The sequence below is a fragment of the Canis lupus genome, chromosome 6 (genome assembly GCF_003254725.2).
Source record: "Canis lupus dingo isolate Sandy chromosome 6, ASM325472v2, whole genome shotgun sequence".
Lineage (NCBI taxonomy): Eukaryota > Metazoa > Chordata > Mammalia > Carnivora > Canidae > Canis > Canis lupus.
Genome location: NC_064248.1, coordinates 33,355,498 through 33,377,662, shown reverse-complemented (window position 1 = coordinate 33,377,662; position 22,165 = coordinate 33,355,498). Strand labels below are relative to the sequence as shown.

The 22,165-nt window shown below is 50.4% G+C and overlaps 1 protein-coding gene across 1 annotated transcript in view; it reads left to right on the top strand.

The window, feature by feature from the left end:
- The first annotated feature begins 377 nt into the window (after positions 1–377).
- The window catches only part of ABAT (4-aminobutyrate aminotransferase), an 85,577-nt gene continuing 63,789 nt past the window's right edge, over positions 378–22,165 (top strand). Inside the window, exon 1 of the mRNA XM_025416553.3 lies at positions 378–535. The gene's annotated coding sequence lies outside the window, so the exon portion shown is untranslated. The remainder of the gene's footprint in view (positions 536–22,165) is intronic.

The window sequence follows — 22,165 nt, the reverse complement described above, 5'->3', positions numbered from 1 at the left end:
GCGGGGCGCACGTGGGGCAGCTACGCACACCTGGAGCCCCCGGGACCCGGGAAAGGGGGCAGGAGGTAATTAAGGTCTAGGTGAAACCAACCTTTTAGGGACGCGCCCTCCGCCCCCGCTCAGACGGGCTCCCCTCCCGCCTGACGGGGGTCCTCGGCCCCCTCCGCGGCGCCAGCCCCGGCTCCCGGCCCTCGCGCTCCCTCCTCCGGGCCCCCGGCTCCTCCGCCCCCGGAGGCCGGACTCTGCCCCCGCCCTGCCCTCCCCCTTCCCCCTCCCCCTCCCCCCGGGGGCGGTGGCCCGTGGCGGGCGCGCTCATTGGCTGCGGCGCGAGCGAGGGCCGGGGCCGGCAGCGCCGATTGGCCGGCGAGGCTCGGGGAGCCAGGAAGCCCCGCGAGTCGCTGGGGGAAGCGGGGCAGAGGCTGGACGCGCCGGAGCTCGGAGCGCAGGAGCCGCAGGTCGGAGCCGGCGGACCGGAGCCCGCGGATCGGAGCCCGCAGACCCGCCGGAGCCCGCGGATCGGAGCCCCGGCCTGCAGGTAAGGGCCCGGCGCCGGGGCGCGTGGGGCGGGCCGTCCACGCGAGATGCAGTCCTGCGGCCGTGCCCCCAGGGAGCAGAACCGGGGCGTCTTCCCCCAGAATCGGGGCCCTCTCTTCCCGAGACGCGGGCCCCCTCCCCCAAAACGAGAGGGTCTCTCACCTCCCAGAGAGCAAAACAGCTTCCTTTCCCACCAAAAATGGGCTTTTTTTTTCCTCCTGGCCCCAGGCTCTAGAGCTAGGATTCCTCTCCCCGTTTTGCCCCTGGAATGGAATGCACCCTCCCAGAGTGGAGTCCAGCCTCCACACGGATTTAGGCCCCCCCACCCCATCTCTTCGGAGATGCGCCTTCCGCCTCCCTCAGAAACTAAGTTTGGGTCTCTTCTCCCACCCCTGCTTCGCCAGGATGAGGGTCTTCTCAGCTCGTAGATAGCAGTATCCTCCCTCCCATGGAAAATGAAAGCCCCCAGCTGTCCTGGGAGATACGCCCGTCCTTACCACAGGAAAATCTCAAGGCAGAGACTCTGGCAAGTCACCCTCAAACCCAGTAGGGATCTCCCTGCATACCTCACCTCAGCAACTGGACTCTGGGATTTGCCTTCAGATATGAATGACTCCCTCCCCCACCCTGCCCAAGACCCCCTTCCATCCCTTACAGAGGTATGGTTGCCTCAGACACCACCACATTAAAGCATTTTGGGGAGGTACCCTCTTCCTCCAACAGATGTAAGGTCAGGGGCTTTCATACTCAGCAATAGGACAAGGGCCTGGCTGCCCATCTGGACCAAGTAGCCCACCTCACTCCATGTCTCTAACCCATTCAAGCCAACAGCCTCTCACTAACACCCTACACCCACTCTGCTGGCCTCTCCCTAATCTCATCCTTCCCCGCCTATACTCCCACACCTCACTGCCCCACCTAATCCCATCCCACCTTCCCTCTCCCACCCTGGCCAGAGATGAGACCAGAGGAGGTTTAAGAATGAAGCCCTTAAAGCCAGGATCCTGGGCCTAAGGACCCTTCTAGTACCCTCTGAACTCTGACAGCAAGATGGCCTCTGAGGCAGCAGGACCACTGGGGACCCCACCCTCACCCCCACACCCCACACAAAGGGCTGGTGTTCAAGATGTTCTCCTCTGGAGAAGAGAGTGTCAGAACACAGAGAGGGTCCAGCTTGCTCCCTGGGGTTGCCCCCTTCCCCTCAGCTCCAGTGGGCACTGCTCAGTGGAATCCCTGGGCACTTGGCCAGAGGAGGTAGATGCTGCAGGAACCATCCATCAGGCTGGAGATACTGCTGGCTTTGCTGGGCTAAGGGTCAGGATGTTGGTGACTTGAGGGGGGTGGTCAGAAACCGGCGAGGGTGGAGGACAGGAAAGAGAAAGACAAGGAGCTTTGCCTTGCTCTTTAGAGCTGTACTCAGGACATGGGGTATGGAGAAATGTGTGTCCGGGATGACCAAAGAGGTCAGCCCCAGGGAGAGGTTAAGTCTGGTGTCTCCAAACCTCAAAGGGCTTCTAGATTAAAGATCCTGCCCCTTCATTTAACAGTTGAGCAAACAGAGGCACAAAAAGGGGAAGATACTTGCTCAAGGTCATCTAGCCCAGTGGGTGGCAAAGCTGGTCACAGTCTCTCCAGGGATTGTGGGGTGCTGGCGTCTGGAACGGAAGCTCCAGTCCTCACGTTTACAACTGGGACTGACGGTACTGACCTCTCCACTTGTCAGAGGAGGTGCAGAGGCTCTGAGAATGCCACGCAGCCAGGAAGGGGCAGAGCTGGCACTGAGGGGACCCTACCCTCACCCCCACCCCACACAGGCCACCTTGAAGAATCCATTCCTGGGGGTCTGCACTTAACCACTCACCCCATGGGAGCTTTTTACTGAGCCCACCACCAAACTGACGCTTGCCAAAAACCAAATTGACCCAGGATGAAAAACAAGATGGGTTGCAATATACTGGTGCCTGAGACCACTGCAGGAGCCTCAGTTGTATATCTGGGTTTGTTCCAGGAACTTTGGACAGGCCCCTTCCCTCCTGTCTCGGCTCAGGGTATGATTTCTGTTCCTGAGGCACTGAATGGGACCAGAGCTGAAACCAGCAGCAGGCTCTCCAGAGCCACCCAGCTGGGCAGCAGTGACCGGGTCCCTGCAGATGGCTGGGTCTTGAGGAGGGGGCTCCCCCCTGCCTCCAGCTGAAGGGTTGGCTGTCATGCTTCAATTTAGAACAGGGAACCAAGTCCAAGGAGCTGAGGTGAAAGTTCAGAGCATGAGGGGGAAGTGGAGTGCATAAGGGTTAAGAGATCGGTCCCTGGAGCCCTCTTATCTGGGTCTAGAGCCCAAATCTTCAACTCGGTGTGTGCTCTTGAGGAGATTATTAACCTCATCCCATAAAAGGAGTTAATCTTCATAAAGTGTGTAGCTTCTCCTACAAACGGGTAGAAGCAATGGTTCTGATTTCAAGTGCAAAGTCATAAAACCTTTGTGCTTTTAGGACCGCAGACCATAAAGTCAGATGGAGCCTTGAGTTGACTCCTGCCTCCTGCTGGCTGGGGATCCTTGGGCAGGTTACTCCCTCTCGAAGGTCCCCCTCCCTCATCTTTGAATGGGATTTGTTGAGGGGTGGGCATCAGTTGAGAGCTGCAGAATGGGCCGTCTTATTCTTAGCAGTATTGACCCTGGCGTCAGAATAATTCTCTGTCTCGGGGGCTGTCTTGTGCACTGAGGGTGTTTAGCTACATTCTTGACCCTCTCCCTACTAGATGCCAGTACAAGCCTCTCCAGCTATGCCAACTAAACTGTCTCCAAGCACTGGCAGACATTCGGGGGGGAGGGGCGGAGAATCACATACACACACACACCCCACTGAGAACTGCTGGCCTAAGACACATCCTTGATGTGTCTTGACATAACACAGCATCCTTCCCCTTCCTCCAGCTCCTTGTTCTGCCTTCTGCATAATGGGGGGTAGGGGATGTCCAGCCGCCGAGCCTCTCAGCCTTAACCACAATCTCTGTCCTTCACATCAAACAGGACTTGGCCACCTCCAGAGCACCTCCGTGTGCATTGCTCTGGGCCTCCCCATTTTACAGCTGAGCAGACTAAGACTCACAGAGTTAAATGGCTTGCCTAAAGGGACTACCCCCTTCCCTGCTAGAGGTCAAGGAAATAGTCATGCCAGCAACAGTTTCAGAAATAACCTGGTTCCGGAGCCTTCTTTAGAAGGTCATCTGTGAGTCTCTTCTAGAATTCCAACTACCCTCCCACTTCTAGGACTCTCCTATAGCAGTCCGCACTCATGCGTGCAGGCCAGCGAACACAGGAATGTCTGCTGCAGGACTTTGCAACACCAACAGAGGGAGGGGCTACATTACCGTGTATTCACACAGGGAAATGAGTGGTCACTGTAGAAAAATGAGGGCAATGTATATTCCTCACCTGGAAAGTTCTCCAAGATATTTAGTGAAAACAATAAAGTTGCAGAATTAATATCTATAGTATAAAAAAATATATGTGAATGCATATGAGAATGATTAGTCAGGCAAGCAAGGGACATGAAAGGGGCATATATATATATATTCATGGGGGAAGAAAAAGAAAAGAATCCTCTAACCAGCTTCCCATGCATTAAAATTGAGCAAAGCACAGCACACAGAGGTTGACAGACTTCCTCCAGGTCACTCTGCCAAGAGGTATGGCTGAGGGACTCCAGCCCACAGGAGGAGCCCTGTCACTGTCCCCAGTGTCAGCATGCTGGGCACAAGCGAGGTCTGAGGACCACACACTTGGGAAGTGCTCACGCCAGCAATTCCAGCGGCTGAAACTCAGGCCTCTGCACTTGCTGAGAGTTCGGGAGCCTTGAGACATGAATCTGAGGCTTCCCCGCCCCAGGCTGAACTTCTGCCCTGGCCTTGGAGAGCTCCTTAGAATTCCAGTGGGCTCTGGGGTCAAAGTGATGACAGCTGAATTGGGCTCCTACCAGCATGATGGCTTCACACTGTGACCACTATACCTCTCAGCATCTCATTTCCCCACCTTGGAAGACAGGATAATAATGGAAAGCAAAAAAAAAAAAAAAAAAAAAAAAAAAGGAAAGTAGTGGGAGGAGGGGCAGTAGTAGGACCCCCTTCTTGGGTTATCCTTAGAGGATCAACCAAAACTGTGTTCCAACACCTGGTCTTCTCTGCTGCTATGAACATATATGTACAAGTTTTGGTTTAAAGACAATTTTGGTTTTAGTTCTTTTGGCTATATACCCAGGAGTGAACCACTTGATCATAGGATCAGTCATCTGGTAATTCTTTAACCTTTTGTAGAACTGCCAAACGACACCATTTTACATTCCCACTAGCAACGTGCGAGGGTTCCAATTTTTCCACATCTCTACCAACATTTGTTATTTCCCACTTATCATTCTTATTACTATTACCGCCATTCCAGTAGGTGTGAAGTGGTATCTCATTGTGGTTTTGATTTGTAGTTCCCTAGTGACTAAGGATGTTGAGCATCTTCTCATATGCTTTTTGGCTGTTTGTCTATTTTCGTTGGAGAAACGTCTATTTAAAGTCCCTTGCTCATTTTTTAGTTGGGTTGTCTTTTTGTGGTTGAGGTTTTTCTAAAAAATATTTTATTTATTTATTTATTTATTTATTTATTTATTTATTTATTTATTTTTAATTAATTAATTTATTTATTTATTTAGAGCATGCAAGTGGGGGCAGAGGGAGAAGGAGAGAATCTCAAGCAGACTCTGTCTTCAGTGCAGAGCCCTCTGTGGGGCTCGATCCCACAACCTGAGGACATGCCCAGTGCCAAAATCAAGAGTCAGATGCTTAACTGACTGAGCCACCGAGGCTCCCCTTATGGTTGAGTTTTAAGAGCTCTTTATATACATAAATATATGTTTGTGTTGCCATTTCCTCCTACATGTAAACATTTGCTCAGCTTCTATGGGTCAGGCAGTCCTGCGACCTTGGGATATTAAGATGACTACAACACAGTTACTGCCTACAAGGGGCTCACGGTCTAGGACAAAGTTTCTCAACCTCCACTATTAACTTTGAGGGGCTATCCTGTGTATGATAGGATGTTTAGCATGATCCCTGGCCCCTACCCCACTAAATGCCAGTAGCATAACCCCCCCCCATGTTGGGACAACCTAAAATGTCTCCAGACATTGCCAAATGTCCCATAGCAACAAACTGTCTAGTTGAGAATCACTATTTAGAAGCTAAGACAGATGTGTATATCTGCAATTTCAGTCATATTTCTTGTGCCTAAGAGAGTTCACAGTGGACATTCAGGACATACTTGTTGGATGGATGGACACAACCATTTTGTTGGTTGGATGAATGTGTTAATGAATGGATGAATAGATGAATCCAATTTATAAAGCCCAGACATACGCCTGAAATTCTACTATGGAAAAACAAAACACTGTTCTTAAAAGTAGACCACTATACCTTAAAGTAGAGCTTTCTACCCTTTTTCTCCACCTAGCACAGCAGCTCTCATGCTTGACCATAAGAGGCCCCTAGAGGGCTTGTTAACACACAGATTGGTGGACCCCACCATGAGACTTTATGATTCAGTAGAGTCACTGGCCTAGCAGAATGCTCCCAACCTGGTTTCCATGTTCTTTGAGAACATGGAAACCAGAATCCCCCACCTTGCCAACCCATCCTTTCTCAGAGGTCTATGGGCTTAACTACCAACACCTCCCATTTCGGTCCTCACATTTATTGCCTTGAACTATTGGCAGCATGCAGGAAATCTGTTCCTTAGCCACATTGAGAATTCTTCAAAGCTGGGACCCATTGTGTCCTAGCACCTTGCTTCTGGAAATGTGGTACAGCGCCCAGCAGCATCTCAGCATCTGGATACACATGTCAGCATCTGGAGAAATGCAGACTGTTGGGGGCACCTGGGTGGCTCAGTCGATTAGGCAACTGACTCTTGGTTTTGGCTCAGGTCATGACCTCAGGGTCATGGGATGGAGCCCCAAGTCAGCTCCATACACAGCAGGGAATCTGCTTGAGATACTCTCTCTCCCTCTGCCCCTTCCCCTCCCTCTAAAATAAAGAAATCAAAAGAAAGAAAGAGAGAGAGAGAAAGAAAGAAGAAAGAAAGAAAGAAAGAAAGAAAGAAAGAAAGAAGAAAGAAAGAAAGAAAGAAAGAAAGAAAGAAATCCAGACTGTAGGCCTAGCTACACTGGCCTACAGAATGCAAATCTTTATTTTAACAATATCCCAGGTTGGGGGGGATAGGGTGGGGAGGAGGAGTGAGACTTAAGACTCATGGTCACATTCAAGTTTAGAAACCTTGTCCTAGCACATCTATCTCTATCACCCTCACAACTCAGCTAGGCCCCCCGGCTTAGCTTTGCCACTGAGTTACATTGGCAGGATTTGTTACAGTGTAAATGGTGTCTGGGCTGGAACATCATCTGGGCATTATTAGTCATTCTGATTTTTGCCTTACGCATTTTGTCTCTTGGAATGTCTAAGCTGAGGGCTTGACCCATGGGAAAACAGAGGCCCAGTGGGGCAGTGCCTTGCTCAAGGTCGCAAAATGACCATGATGCAAAGTGGAGATTGCCATTCATTCTCTCAAGGGGAGCAGGACCCAGAGGGGTTGAAGTGTTGTGGTGGTGACACAGGAAAGCATGGCGTGGGAGGGGGGCATTCTGAACCTGCTGGGTTTGTTCTTCCAGAGTAGAAAAATGGGAGATTACTTAAAAGTAGGCCAAGAACCAGAAGGTGAGTGGTATGCTTTCATTTATTCAACAAATATTTATTAGGTATTCAGCAGATGCCAGACATTGGCACTTATATATGGCCTCATCCTTAGTGGCTTCTGTCTAGGTAAGCAGTCTAATTGCCTGACATTTGTTCATTCGTTAATGTGTCTGCTTGTTGCACAGTTTCCATGTGTCCTGTAGAGTACTAGGGGAGTATGTGTATGGATAAGGCAGAGATAGAGACCCAACTGCTACACCAGAGGATCTTCTAGGCTAGCTGTGGGGAGACAGACCAGAACAACTGCTGTTCAGCGAGATGCGTCCTGGGGAGGTTGGGGGTACATAGAGGTTGGAACTCAGAGAAACCCTAGGGATGCTGGGGAAGAAATTGTGGGAGGAAAAGGCAGGAAAAATGTTCTTGACAAAGAGAACATGAATAGAAGCTCAGAGACTTCACAGAAAACTGTTAAAAGAAAATCTTCAGAGATAAAGGTAAAATCATGACTTCTATGCAGACACAAAAACAGACACTTGTTTAAGATTGTATTATGCTGGGGCACCTGGGTGGCTCAGTCAGTTAAGTATCTGCCTTCAGCTCAGGTCATGATCCCAGGGTCCTGGGACCAAGCTCCATTATTGGGCTCCTTGCTCCAAGGGAAGCCTGCTTCTCCATCACCTGCCCATCACTCCCCCTACTTGTGCTCTCTTGCTCTCTCTGTCAAATAAATAAAATCTTAAAAAAAAAAAAGATTGTATTAAGTTCACTCAATGAGGGAACTGGACAGATGTTAGAACCAGTTTGAAGGCAAAGTCAACTAAAGTACAATTATGTATGGAGGAAATGAATGCTGAAATGAATTGTAAATGGAGGGGGGAAATGATTGGACAAGACTGAATTTGCTTGTCTTATCAGTTTCCTGCAACTTACAAAGGACTGGAAAAAAGAGCTCAAAGATAGTGAACAGGACTAGAATCACATAACCCGAAAGTTTGTATTGTATGCAGATAATGCATAATATTCCATTGAAAAATTAACACAGTTTTCCCCCTGTACAACTACTGTTCAGGGGTTGGGGGAGGGAGGCCTCTGGTGGAGCACAGGGTCGGTGAGTGAAGAGAGGAGCAGCTGCAGGAGAACCAGATCATGGACATCCAGGTGGCCCATGAGAGTGAGCAGACTTGACGCAGAGACAAGTAGGGAACCACGGAAGGGTTTTTAAGCAAGCAGATGCCCTGATTTGATTAGCACTGGAGAAAGATCCTTCTGGAAGCTGGGTGGAGAGCAACTATAGGTGGGTCAGAGAAGCCTGATAAAAGATGGGATGATGGGGATATCACCTAGAGTAAGGCTTGGCAAATTTCTTTTGTAAAGGGGCAGATAGTAAATACTTGAGAGTTTGGGGACCGTACAGTTAACAATCACTATTCAGCTGTACCAGGATGGCAGCTAGAGACAATGTAATGAATGGGCAGGTGTGTGTTCTAATAAAACTTTATTTAAAAAATGGGCCAGTGAACCAGATGTCTCCCCCTACCCAAACCCTCCCCCACAGCTTGTCCATCTCCTACCTAGAGTGGTAGTGGAGTGGCTAGAGCTGTCCATGGTTTTGACAGGCCTACTGTATGCCCTCCTCCAGCTGGATCTTTAGAAGCCATTGGCAGCTCTCCTGGCGGGAGCCTAGGGACACTTTCCCCCATCTGCCTTTGAGCACAAGTTCCCTGAAGGAACCAGACAACCCCTGGGGCAGATCGCTGGCCTTTCAGCAAAAGCTTTTAGGACCTCATAACTCCTCTGGGGACAAGGTTGGCCATATAGCCTCTTACAAGCAGCCAAAAGAGCAAGCCACCTCAGGAGGGCTGTTCCTCTATGGGAACAGAGTCTGCTTCCCCTCTCCTTGCCCAGAGCTGTAAATAGCTCTCTGCTGGCTTTGCAGGCTGAGCGCCCTTCTGGGGACAGGCTGGAAATGAGCACACCAAGGAGCACTTGTGCAAATTACTGCCTGCATGTGGGTTTGCGAGCCTGGCATCCTGCCCCAGCCTGAAGTGCACAGTCCTCCCAGGGCCTGAAAGCCCATCTCACGGGAGATGGGCATACACAAGGACACGGGCGTTCTGACCCGGGGACAGGGTCCAGGAGGGATTCAGAGCGAGGCTGTCAGAGTAACGACAAGCCAGAGGGAGGAGAGGAAACATCTCAGAGGACCTACCCTCATGACAACAACCCGTAATAGTGGCTGCTCGTATTTGCTGAGAACTCAGTGGGTGCTAAGGCTATCCTGGGAGATTTATGTATATTTTCTCAGGTCAATGCTCACAACACCCCCGGAGGAAAGACTGGTCAGGTTGCAGAGGGGGAATGCAGGTGCAGAGAGGATAGCATACTCGCCTGGGCTCTCAGAGTAACAGCAGCATGTCCGCAGAGAAACCCAGGTGTAACCCTGACCCCCACGGATGCCGTTGGGTGGATCGTCCCCACCCCGTCTGACCTCCCTTTACTTCTCAATCAGCCAACAGGAATAATAATATCTTATCCCTTGACCAGCTGCTGTGGCAAATGAGAAAGCAGAATTAAAAAGTCAGAAATGCCAAGCAAGAACAGCGATAGGCAGAGGAAAGTCCAAAGTGCTTCCTTCAGTAGCCACTGCCCACAAACAACTTGGATCATTTGCAGCCATTGATCCCTTTCAGTCATGTGCACCACCCCCACCCTTGAGGGTCCCCTGTGAATGTGGGTTGGGGTCTGTTTCCTGGATGCTCCTAGGGGTCAAGGGAAAAGTCACAGGTTTGGAAAGCAGCCGTGTTGCAGCTTGCTGAAGGCCCTGCAGATAGTGACTCCTGGACCTCAGTTTCCTCATCTGTAAAATGGCAGCCATGCTAGCCCGTCTTGAACATATTGGTGGTTACTGGGTAGGATGGTCAAGGCAAACGTGGTTGAATGTTTTCTACCTGCCAGACGCCATGGCTCTGTTTGGATGATCTCTTAATGCTCTCAGTACCCAGATGGGAAGGTCTTCTTTTGTGGATGAAGGCAGAACCAGAGAATTTTTTAAATCCCTTGATCAAGGTCAGAGGTAGGGCCAGAATCTGGACTTGATCTGGAACCTGCCTGGCTCCAATGCCTGTCCTCAAACACGTGACCTCCAAGGGCCAGAGAGTCAGAATCCCGCTCCTCACCTTCCCGTGCCTTTATCCACCTGGCCTATACGTACATACTTTGTTTTTGACTGGTGATTTATTTTCTGAATAGGCAAAGTAATGCCTGGTAAAATGCTCAGCCAGTGCAACCTTAGCCTACGAAGGAAAAGTAAATTTCCCTCCCTTATCTGCATCTCCTGGGCCTCTTCCTCTCTCCCTAGAGGCAGCTCCGTGTTTTAAGAGGGGTCACTGTTTTGCACGTTGTTTTTTTGTTTTAAAGGGGGAGGATTGGAGGGAGAGAGAGAGAATCTCAAGCAGACTCCCCGCTGAACACGGAGCCCAACTCCAGGCTGGATCCCAGGACCCTGAGATCATGACCTGAGCTGAGATCAAGAGTTGAACACTCAACCGACTGAGCCACCCCAGTGCCCCTCACGCTTTGTTTTTTATCCTTAATATATCACAGAGACCTCTTCTTACCCCGTTTCATGGCCGCAGAGTATTCTGTGGTGTAGGGCACTTACTTACTTACTTACCCAACCAGCCCCCGTCCATGGGCTCCAGCTTGGTGCCAGTATCTGGCCATCCCAGAGGAGGCCGCAGTGCACATGGTCATTTCACACATGTGCAAATATTCCTGTAGGATAAATTCCTAGAAGTGGTATTGCTACATCAAAAGCTGTATGTGTAGGTTTTTTTTTTTTTTCAAATCCTTTCCATAAACCCTTTTCTTATTAAATATAGCATACGTAGGGAAACAAACACAAAATGCAAAAGAACAGCTCAGTCTTTTTTTCACGAAGCCAGCGGTCCTATAACTGCAACCAAGTCAGCAAGTAGATCCGTCCACTGGGAGCCGGAAACAGCAGGCTCCACATGCCCTTCTTAATTGTGATCCCATGCCCATGGAACCCCTTCCAGTCTTTCCCAGAGCCCATCCCTGCTCTTGCATTGTGCTCTTGCACGTGTTCCACCTAAGGATGTGTCCATTCATGACATGTTAGTTTTGCCTGTTTTTTTTTTCCATTGTGTTGGGTTGTGTCTAGCTTCTTCTGCGTTGCTGTGACCACTGGGATTTTATACATGCTGTGCCCTGTGGCTTCGTCCATTCATTTTCATTGTTGGCCAGTAGTCGGTGTGTACATGGGCCATCATTTCTTCATCTACCCCACTGCTGGTGGACACATGCATTGTGTGCAGTGTGAGGTCTGTTTTAGTTTGCCCAAGCCGCCAAAACAAAATACCAGAGACTGGGGGGTCTTGAATAAAAGAACTGCATTTCCCACAGTTCCAGAAGCTGAAGGTCTGAGGTCAGGATGCCAGCACGATCCAGTTTTGACAAGGGCTGTCATCCTGGCTTGCACACGATCCCCTTCCTGCGATGTCCCCACATGGCAGAGACAGCACTCCGACATCTCTTCTTCTTATAAGAATACTTATCCTACCATGAGAGCTCCACCCTCACAACCTCATCTAAACCTATTTCCCAGAGGCCCCGTCTCCAGATACCATCACACTGAGGGTTGGGGCTTCGATGTTTGAAGGAGGAAACAACACAGTCCAGACCAAACTGTTACACATAGTGCTGCCATGAGCACAAAGTGGCTGCCCAATTCAGACTCCACCAGCCATCATGAGACTTCACTTGCTCCATATCCCATCCAGCTCCAATACCTTGACTTGCTATTGTGTTTTGTACTTTTAGCCATTCTGGTGAGTGTGTACTGGTTTTTAAGATTTCCGTACCTACTCACTGATTTTGATCATCCCTTCTATGTGTTTCTCGGCCGTTTGCATTTGCTCTTTAATGAAGTGCCTATTTGGATCTCTTGTCCATTTTTCTTTTGAATTGTCTGGTTTTTTTTTTCTTTCTGCTTTGTAAGAGTCTTTGTCATGCTTGATAGTGATCTCTTTGGCAGTCATATGTTTTGCAAATATCTTCTACCCTGTGGTGCAATTTTCATTTTCAGTGGTGACTGGAATTTTTTAATTTTTGTATAGCTCACATTATCATCTTTTCTTTTATGGTCAGTGCTTTTTGTGTCCTATTTCAGTAACCCGGGGTCATTCATAGTACCCCCTCTTATCTCCTAAAAGCTTTCACATTTTACCTTTCAGATCTATGTCTACTACGCCCGGGGATGATTTTTATGTGCGGCGTTAAGGAGGATCATGACAAGTTTTTCCTTCCATAGGGATACTCTAACTGACCCAGTATCACTGCCACTTTGTCAAAGGTCTGTTCTTCTGCCCTCTGTTCTGTTGCCTTGTTAAGCGTGTCTTTGTCCCCACACCGTGTTGTCTTAACCACTAGCCTTAGAGTATGATAGAACATGGCCAAATTGCTTTCTGAAGAGACTTACCAGGGGTGCCCGGTGGCTCAGTCAGTTAAGTTTCTGCCTTCAGCTCAGGTCATGATCCCACAGTCCTGGGATCAAGTCCCACATCGGGCTCTCTGTTCAGAGAGGAGTCTGCTTCTCCCTCTCTGCCTGCCCCTCCCCATGCTTGTGCTCTCTCTTTCTCTCAAATAAATAAACAAAATCTTAAAAAAAAAAAAAAAAACTAAACAAAGAGACTTACCAGTCAATGCTTCTTAAAATCTAACAAAAATGTATTGAGGTCCCAATGTGGTGCCAGACAGTATAATGTTGGGGATACGATTTTTAGTATAAACACAGCTTAAAGAGTTTTGCAGTCTTTAAGCAGCCAGACATGAACCAAATAAATAGAAACAGAGATGCCATGTCAATGTGATGGTGACACAAAAGGCAGAGGCCTTGTGGGTTTAAGAGTGTGTGAAGAGGGGGATCTGATCTGGTGGGACAGGGTCAGGGAAGCCCTCCTAGAAGAGATGCGCCATGTGTTGAATAGAAACTAAGGAATTAAAAAAAAAAAAAAAAAGAAACTAAGGAATTAGAAGCAAGGGAAAAGCATTTGGGGTAGTGGGAACAGCATCTGCAAAGGCTCTGAGGTAGAAGCCTACATAAGGCAGATACCAGATCCAAGGGGCAGACCCAGAGGGAGAGAAAGGGAGTATATGTGGGAATTAGAACGGTGAGTGAGGCCAGACTTCCAGGCCTTTGAACCATGTTCAAGGTCTGGTTTTTGTACCAAGAACCATTATCCTGAGCAAATAACAAGAGTCCCCTTGAATCTTCCAGATTAAGAGCAGTCCCAAGAGCCCTTTCAGCACACCTAGGGTTACTTCTTTGCAGGAGAAAATGTGCAGCAACCTCTGGAGTGATGCCTCTGTTCATTTAACATCATCCTGCAGCATCTGGAGCTGAGCAGTTGGGTTTTGCCAGCCGTGGAAGGGACAGCTCCTCCACACAGGTCTGCCCGGGTGCTGCCAGCAGCAGCGTCTACCCGGCACTGTGTCAGGTCTGGAGCCCTTCTGCCCCCAGCCTGGCAACCATGTCTTGCCTGCTGGACTCCGCTGGGATGGGCCTGGTGCCAGACACCGTGCCACGGGCTGGAACTGTTCCTCTCACTCTTCATCACCATCCTTGCTCATCACCCCAGGGAGGCACAGGTATCCTCACTCCATGGATGAGAAAACGGAAGCTTGGGGAGCTTAAGTCACTTGTCTAAGACCACATAGCTTACAAGGGACAAATGTCACAGTTGCTGGCTCTCTACAAATTTAATTTCTAAACTTGAATGGTACTTTTTTCTTTTCAAAGAAAGGAGTGGGTCAGACTGGTGAGCATCACCACAGCCCTGTTCTGAGTCAGAATTCTAAAATGTCCCCAGATCCATGCCCTGAGCTGATGAGTATCTAGGCCTGAGACACATCCCCCCACACACACCCCGCCCCGATCCTGCTCCTGGCACTGCTGTTGTAGTTTGGGGTTTGGGTTCTTTCTGTGCCAAGCAGAGTAACTGAGAAGGTTTTAATCAAGGTGTATGTCTGCTGGGGTTTTATAGAATTGGGAAGTGAGGAGGAGCTCTCTATACACCAGAGCTCAAAATCTCATTAAATGGGTCCATCCCTGTTTGGAGACAGGAGATCCAGACAGAGCCGACAAGATTGATGTTGTTTTCATGAATCTGGGCATCTGTTGTGTTCCTTGTGAGTTTTCAAGGCAAGGAATTTGTTGAGAGAACGAAGAAGCCAGGAGCTCCGGGAAGGTTTCAGAGCTCAGAGAGATGGTGCAGTTTGGAAATAAGGATTGGCTTTCCCCTCTCTGGTGGCATATGTCAGGGGGTAGAAACCAAGCAGAATATAGATTTCTGTGAGTCCCTACCTCTGTCAGACCATGCTCCCTCGATGAGCGCACAGTCTGTGTGCTGAGCATCTGTTCTGTGCTTGGCAGTCAGTGCGTGTGCTGGGTGCCGCAAGTACCCTCTCAGGAACCCCCTCACTACCCTGTGATGTGATTTCAGACCCATCTTGTTGAGGAAGAGCCATGACCAAACTTGCACCAAACTCCCCAGAAGCCAAGAGCAAGAGCTAGAATTTGAACCACTCCACCAGAACTGCTCTGTGGGTTCCCTCATATCTCCTTGGGTGGGGGGATGACCTGCCATTGTTCCTCAAGAGTAGGAGATTTCTACTGGGGCAGATGTGCCTTGCCCTCCTCCCATGCTAGAGGCCATTTGTCACGGTCTGGAGGTATTTTGGGTTGTCACAGCATGGGGGAGGTGGCAATATTGGCACCCAGTGAGTAGAAAAGCCAGGGATGTTGCTAACCATCCAGCAGCCTCCACCACACACAACAAAGAATGACCTGATACACAAAACCCATAGTGCCAAGCCCGAGAGACCCTGCTTGAAAAGCACGCCTTTTCCATACCCTCTCTAGAGTTATTAGAGGACATTTCCACTGGGGAGCACCTCTCTCTCTAGCACCTTGTCCCTGGTGATGGGTTCTTACAGGGTTTCTGGGTGTTCTCCCGCTAGGATGGGAGCTCTGGGTTGGAGGCAGTAAAATGCTTTTGATAACATCAGTAAGGAGGGAGCAGCCGAACCCGTGATGTTGAGCTCAGCATGGATTTTAAAACTCACCATTCCAGATCCTGCATTCCAGGCAGCTTCCAATAGTGCACATACGCCCCTGGGTTGTTGGGGAAGTTGAGAAAAATCCCCGGTGGGGGCCTGAAACCCGGGGCACCTGCCATGTCACATTCTTGCCCTTCTTCTGAGAATGAGGAATGTTCATAAACTCAGGCCATGCTGCTCAGCATGGCATGCCAAAGGTCACGTTTACTCAGGGGAGCTGTCCACAGGTTTATCTCGAGGGGATGAGCAGACGTGCAAACCTCCCCTTGCCCTTCGCATAGGGATTCCACTGCCTTGCACAACCAGATGAACACTTTCCTCAGTACAGATAGGGAGAGATTCACTTGGTTTAGACCTTTGAAGGAGCCAAAGGTATGTTGTAGGAGATAGTAGACAGTAACTGAATTTTGCTGGGACTGGTTATCATTAACCTGGAGAAGGTTATGAAATGAGGCATGTTCCCCTTCCAGGTGCCCGAGTTGCCAGGAAAGTCCGGCCAGGGCTCAGCTGGGGGCTGCAAGGACCCCCTGTGCATCCTGCCCCTGGCGTAAACCAGCAGAGCCAGCTGCAGGGCTCAGGGATGTACGCACACGAAGCCCGCCGCCCTCACCGTGAGGACTAGCTATGTGGGTGATGCGGAGGCTCGCCTCTGCTTTTCACAGGGAACAAAAGGGCACAAGAAACCCTCTGACTAGCCTCTGTTGCAAGCGCTTTACAGTTATTCTCATTTAACCCCCAAGGTAGGTCCTGTTCTCATCGTCTTACTAATAAGGAAGCAGGCACAGAGGGCATAAGTAACTCGCCCAAGATTATATGATATGGTTGCAAATTTTGAAATTTCCATCTTAAGTGATTGAGAGTTCAAGGACAGTCTGACCCAGAGACGCAGCCTCTTTTTGGGGCAGGCCCCCCATCATTCATAGAGGAAAGTCCTCTTGCTGCCCCAGACCAGGGTGACTGCCTCTCTTCGGGGAGGTCCTTCTCAGGGCCGTCCTTGTCACAGGGGCTTACCACTCTCTGTCATATTTCTCTAGCATTCAGCTGTGAATCCCATGAGGACACAGGCTTTCTAGGTCCTCTCCGTATCCCCAGCATCACCCCAGGAACTGGCATAAAATAAACACATGGCCAGTGTTTGTTGAATAATACATGAATACGTTCTTTGGATGAACTTTTTCAGAGAAGTTCTTGACAGGGTTTCGTGTACATTCAGGTCCCAAATATGCTTGGAGGGATTTCTTTGGTTTCATCTTGCCTTTTTCCAGTAAGCTCATTGTTTTGAGATCCTTGTATATTCACACATTATAAGAAATACAGGGAGATTCCGTATACCCTTCACTCAGTTTCCCCCACTAGTAACATCTTGCTAATGTGTAGTCACAACCAGAAACTCGGCATGGATGCCGTCTACCCATCATATTCAGAATTCTTCAGTTCTGCGCACATGCATCTTGTATGTTTCCAAACAACGACGATTTCTGTCCTCACGAGGGTGCCAGCTAAAACAAGGAAAGTAACAGCATCCCAGGGTGGCTCAGCACTTGGGCTGGGGTCTTCAGAGGTAGAGGCTGTGGATGGTGAGGTAGGGCCACCCTGTGGGTGCCTGGTTACCTGTGGTCCGGCTACCTGGGCTCAGAGATGGAGGACACTGCACTCTGAAAGCATGGTGTGGCTGTCCCCTAAAACGTGCCCCAGGGGGAAAGACAAAGGCAATGTGACCTCTCAGCCATGAGAGCCTTGAAGGTGACGTCTAATAAATCCCTGCAAGCAGCCCATGTGCTCCCCGAGTACCACCTAAATCCTTGTCCATGGGTCTGAATCCCCACTCAGCAGTAAAACCTCAAGCTCATCAGTTAACCTCTCAGTGCCTCAACTGTAAGATGGGGGTAACCATTGTATCTACCCTGGTCATCGTTGAGGGGATTAAGTGAGGTAATACAGGGGGACACTCAGAAGAGTGCCTGACACGGAGTTAATTGCTCAGTGGAAACCAGCATTACCCTTGACATCATGCCTTTACATCAAATCAATTTGCTGTTTTCACTGCGCTTCGTTCCAGGCACCCATATCTGCATACTGATGCGGTTTTAGACTCTAGGACCCGGGGTGACTCAGTGGGTGTTGGGAAGTGACGTGACTCTGAGCCTATTTGTTGACCTGGAGAATGGGCGTGATGATAGGACCCGCCTCACAGAATTTGTTGTGAGATTTTGGTTGTCGAGACACACGGCTGACCCTCTGGAAATGGAGCCCTGTTCCTTGCCACCTAGAACCTCTGATAAGGCATCAAATTGCTCATCTTCTCCAAGCCTTGTTTTTTCACTCCTTTAAGTGGGAGGGTTGGACAAGATCTGATTATCCGGCTTTCAGTTTTAAATTTGAGATTCCCAGTCACCGCCACCACTTTGCTGAAAGAGGGTCTCGTGTTTGGGTGGGATGGTGCATCGGAATTGGCTGTGACAGGTGCCTCTGAAGGCCGAGTCACCCCCAGAGTAACTTAGAAATCTGGCCATGCACCACACCCAGGCAGAAGCATCCAGGCAGAGAAGGAAAAGGAAAACGTGGCGGGCTATCACATCCTAACACCGGAGTTCTGGTTTGGGGACATAGCTCTGCGCTCCCTTCTTCACTCCCAGGCTGTGCTTCCTGTTCCAATGTACTTCATGGGGACACAAGGCCTGGCAGGCCACATGCTGCCCGCACTGCTCGGCTAGGGATACCAGGCTTGAGCCCGAGCCACTGGTACTGGGGCCCCTGGCATCCGTGCTCGTGACCAGAGCTCTTTATTCCCAGTCTCCTCTAGCTCTGCTGGGGAACGTCCTTTGGAAATCAGAGTGGCACGTCAGTGCCACGTGGTTTTAGGGGAAAGTTGCTGAGTGTACAAGACGTCTCCCCACTTGATCTGGCATTGTGGGAGAAAGGGGGGCACTCCTCAGAGATTTCTGCTTCAAGACCGAATGAGAAGCAGATGGTTGGTTCACACTGGCTGTGATAAGAGGCAGGTGCCTTGCCGGAGTTTTCATTTCCTGCAGGAGCCAAAGGACGGTAGAGATTGCGCTCCTCCATCTTTTTAGAATCACCCCATAGCACCGTGCTCGTGATTGTGGAAAAGCCAGGCAGCTAGGCTGATGGGTTCAAATCCCAGATGCCACTTACTTGCTGCAAGGGTGGGGGTGAGTTTGACCTGAACTACTCTGAGCCTCAGTTTCCCTGGCAGTGAATGGGAATGAGTCTTGCCTGCAACAGAGCGCCACTAAGTCTCGAACGAAGAGCACTCGCGGTGAGCACAGGCACAAGCAGCTACTGGTGATAACCGAGTGCAGCAGTTTGCCCCCGGACGTCAGTTACCTGCCGTTCCTTGGAGCAGAGCCGTGGCCCCAGGAGAGTGGGCAGGCACACAGGCACAGAGTCTCAGAACCTGGGCCTGGGATGGACCTCTGTGCTGATCCAGCCTAACCAAGCTCTTCCCGATGCTTAAAGCCCCTCTCCTGCATCCTGGAAGGGATGTCCAGCCCCTGCAGGGGAACTCATTCCAATGCAAGAAGCTTTCTTTGTTGTGAACCTGAGATCTGCCCATTTTGGTTATTTCTCTCTTGTTTTGTAATTTATCCAAGACTACAACCACAGTACAGGCATGCCTGGAGCTCAAACCTGCATCTCAGCACACAGCTCATGCCCATAGCCTCTAGACCCTCTTACCTCTGTCATTCAGGGTTCATTCCACTTTGCCCAGGACTCAGCAGGCCTCTGGACACACACAGGGCCAGTGTGACCTTGCAGGGGGAATCCCAGATTAGAAGGTTGCCTTTGGCCTGTGAGCTCTCCAGAATTTGGGGGATCAGCCATCTGACCGTGTTCCTGGAGTCTGAGCCAGCCCTTCTTGTCTGCAGATGCTGACTGGCTGATGGGACCACTGCAGGAGAGGTGTGGGAGTGTTCCCGGCAGCTGGGTGCCCTGCAAGACAGATGTAAGACAGGCCTGTCTGAGCTACCCAAGACCGCCTACTTCCCCAGAGGGAAGCTGCCCAGATTGAATGATCATTTATTGATCTTAGGTTTCCCTTGTACAAAGTCATCCTGCCACCCCCATTCACAGAACTGTCCACATCCCAAGGACATAGCAACATTCAACACATAATTTATGTTGTGCACCCACTATGAAACAGAGGAGAGCCAAAGAGATGAGGCACTGGCATTCCAGGGCAGGAAGACAATCCCGTCAATAAACAAATGAGAAAACAGTGACAGGCCATGACAACAATAACGTTCGCAGATGGGCAGTCACCTCCCCTAAGGGAGGGGAAGCTGTTAGCCGAGCTGAAGAAGGCGCTGGCTATTCAGAGATGGGGGCACAGCAGGTGTATGGCACAGGTTTGGGAGACATTGAGCTTCATCCTTCCGGCTGCCCCGGAAAGTGGATTACATGGGGGCCACAGTGGAAGCAGGAGACCATTTAGGAGGCTGCTTGCAGTTGCGGTAGCTTGGATTTGAGTGGGGACAGAAAGAGAAGATGTCCTGGAATTGTCTGGAGTGACATCAGGCCACGAGGGGGGGAGTCAGTGCCTGGGTTCAGACCCAGGCCCAAGTGGTACATCTACGAGCTGGGCCTCTCCTTCCCTCGCGTGCACATGTTAAAGTGGAGGACACGACCGTTTGTAGACTAGAGGTGATGAGAACGGGGCCTATGACACATGACTGGGTAGAAACACTCTTTGAGATAATGCACACATTTGCCAAACTTGAGACAACAAAGTACCATAGACAAGGTGCCTTGAACAGCAGGAGTTTATTCTCTCACAGTACCGGAGGCCAGACTCCAAAGTCAAGGTGTCAGCAGGGCCATGCTCCCCGCAAAGGCACGAGGCCTCCGGCTCAGGTGCCTGAGTATTCCTGCTGCCAGAGGGAGGACAGAGAAGCTGAGCCTGTGGCCCCTAAAGCCAGGCCCCATCATAACCTGCTGAGAGAGGAGAGCTGCATGGGGGAGGCAGTCGGGCAGGCCAGCAGGGTTGGCCAGAGCAGTGGACAAAGCGGGGCTACATCCCTGGCTGTAGGTCTCTCCTTAGACCCGCCTGATAAAACAGGTATAGCCCCTTGTCTTAAGGAAGCTGGCTCCCAGTGACCTGCCAGAGCTAACAGTAGGGACCAGAAGAGCCAATATTTGGCGCAGAACTGGTGTATTTTCCTTCCTATGGCAAGTGGCCCCTGGAGGGCTCTCCCTCTACCAGATGGCTCCCACAGCGTGAGCCTCTGAAACTCAGTGGCTTCAGACAGCGCTGCATCATTATGTCCCCCACCCCTGCGGTCTGGCTGGCCTCAGCTGGACGCTTCTGGCTTGGGGTGTCTCATGCAGTGATGGGCTGGGTGCAGCTGGAGCTGGAATCATCAATGGGGCTGGACGTCCAGGATGGCTTCTTTACCCCCCAGCCTGCACTGCAGTGCTCCTGACCTCTCCCTCTATGTGGGTGTCAGCCTCCAGGACCTCTCCTGGGACTTGGGCTTCTCCTGGCCCAAATGTGTCCCAGGTAGTCCCTTCTTCCATGGAGGCAGACAGAGGTCATGCATGGCCTGGCACCACGTCGCTTCCACCACGTTGTTCTGTTTTTACAGTTCCATCATGATATGATTCACATACCATACACTTCACCACCTTTATTTTTTTTTAATGCTATAATTGATTTTATTTTTTTTATTCTAAAGATTTTACTTATTTATTCATGAGAGACAGAGAGAGAGGCAGAGATACAGGTAGAGGGAGAAGCAGGCTCCATGCAGGGAGCCCCATGTGGAACTCAATCCCAGGACCCCAGGATCACGCCCTGAGCCGAAGGCAGGAGCTCAAACACTGAGCCACACAGCCATCCCCACTTCACCCCCTTCAAAGTATACAATTCAGCAGGTTTTGGGTACATGACATTATTAAGATTTTCAAATTGTGGTTAAATATATATCGCAAAATTTGACATTTTTCAGTGTACAATTCAGTGGCGTGAATTACACACACACAGTGCTGTGCAACCTTTACCACTGTCTGGTGCCAAAGCCTTCTCATATCCTCAAACAGAAACTCTGCAACCAGTCAGCAGTAGCTCCAGCAACCAGTAACCTTAAATCTACTTTCCACCTCTGTGAATTTGTCTGCCTCCGCTCTGTCGTGGAAGTGGACCACACGCCAACCTTCTAGGTCTGGCTTCTGGGTAGGAAGCCGTGGGGGGTGTCCTGGGAGTTTGGGCATGAGCGGCTGTGGTGGAGGTGGGATGACCAGACAGATTCTGGATTGGTTTCCAAGGCAAAGCCAGCAGGATTTCCGATGGGTTAGATGGGATGCCGGAGGGGGGCCCCAGGAGGGATGGGGTGGCCCGGAGCCTCATACAGGCAACTGAGTTGGGCACCTCTGTTGCCATCGTGTCATTTCTATGGGAACCTGCTATTTGTGGCGAGCGATACTGCTTTCCAGACAGAACAGCGATGTGAAATCACCTAAGTGTATTTGTTAAAATGCGAGATCATTTGGAGGGAAAGGGTCTTACGAATACTGGCAAACACAGCAAAGCAAGGCGGACTGCAGGTGCCGCGTCTGGAGAAGCATGACCCTCCGGCGCTGGTGACACGTTGGCAGAAAAACGAGACACTGTCTGCTGCGGGAAGCAGCAGGGTGCTCTTGCCCTCTCGGAAAACCCAACTCCATGTGGAAGGGGCCGATGCGGACCATCGGTTTGTTGTGGGGAACACGGGACAGATCTGCAGCTTCTTGGCCGCAGTGC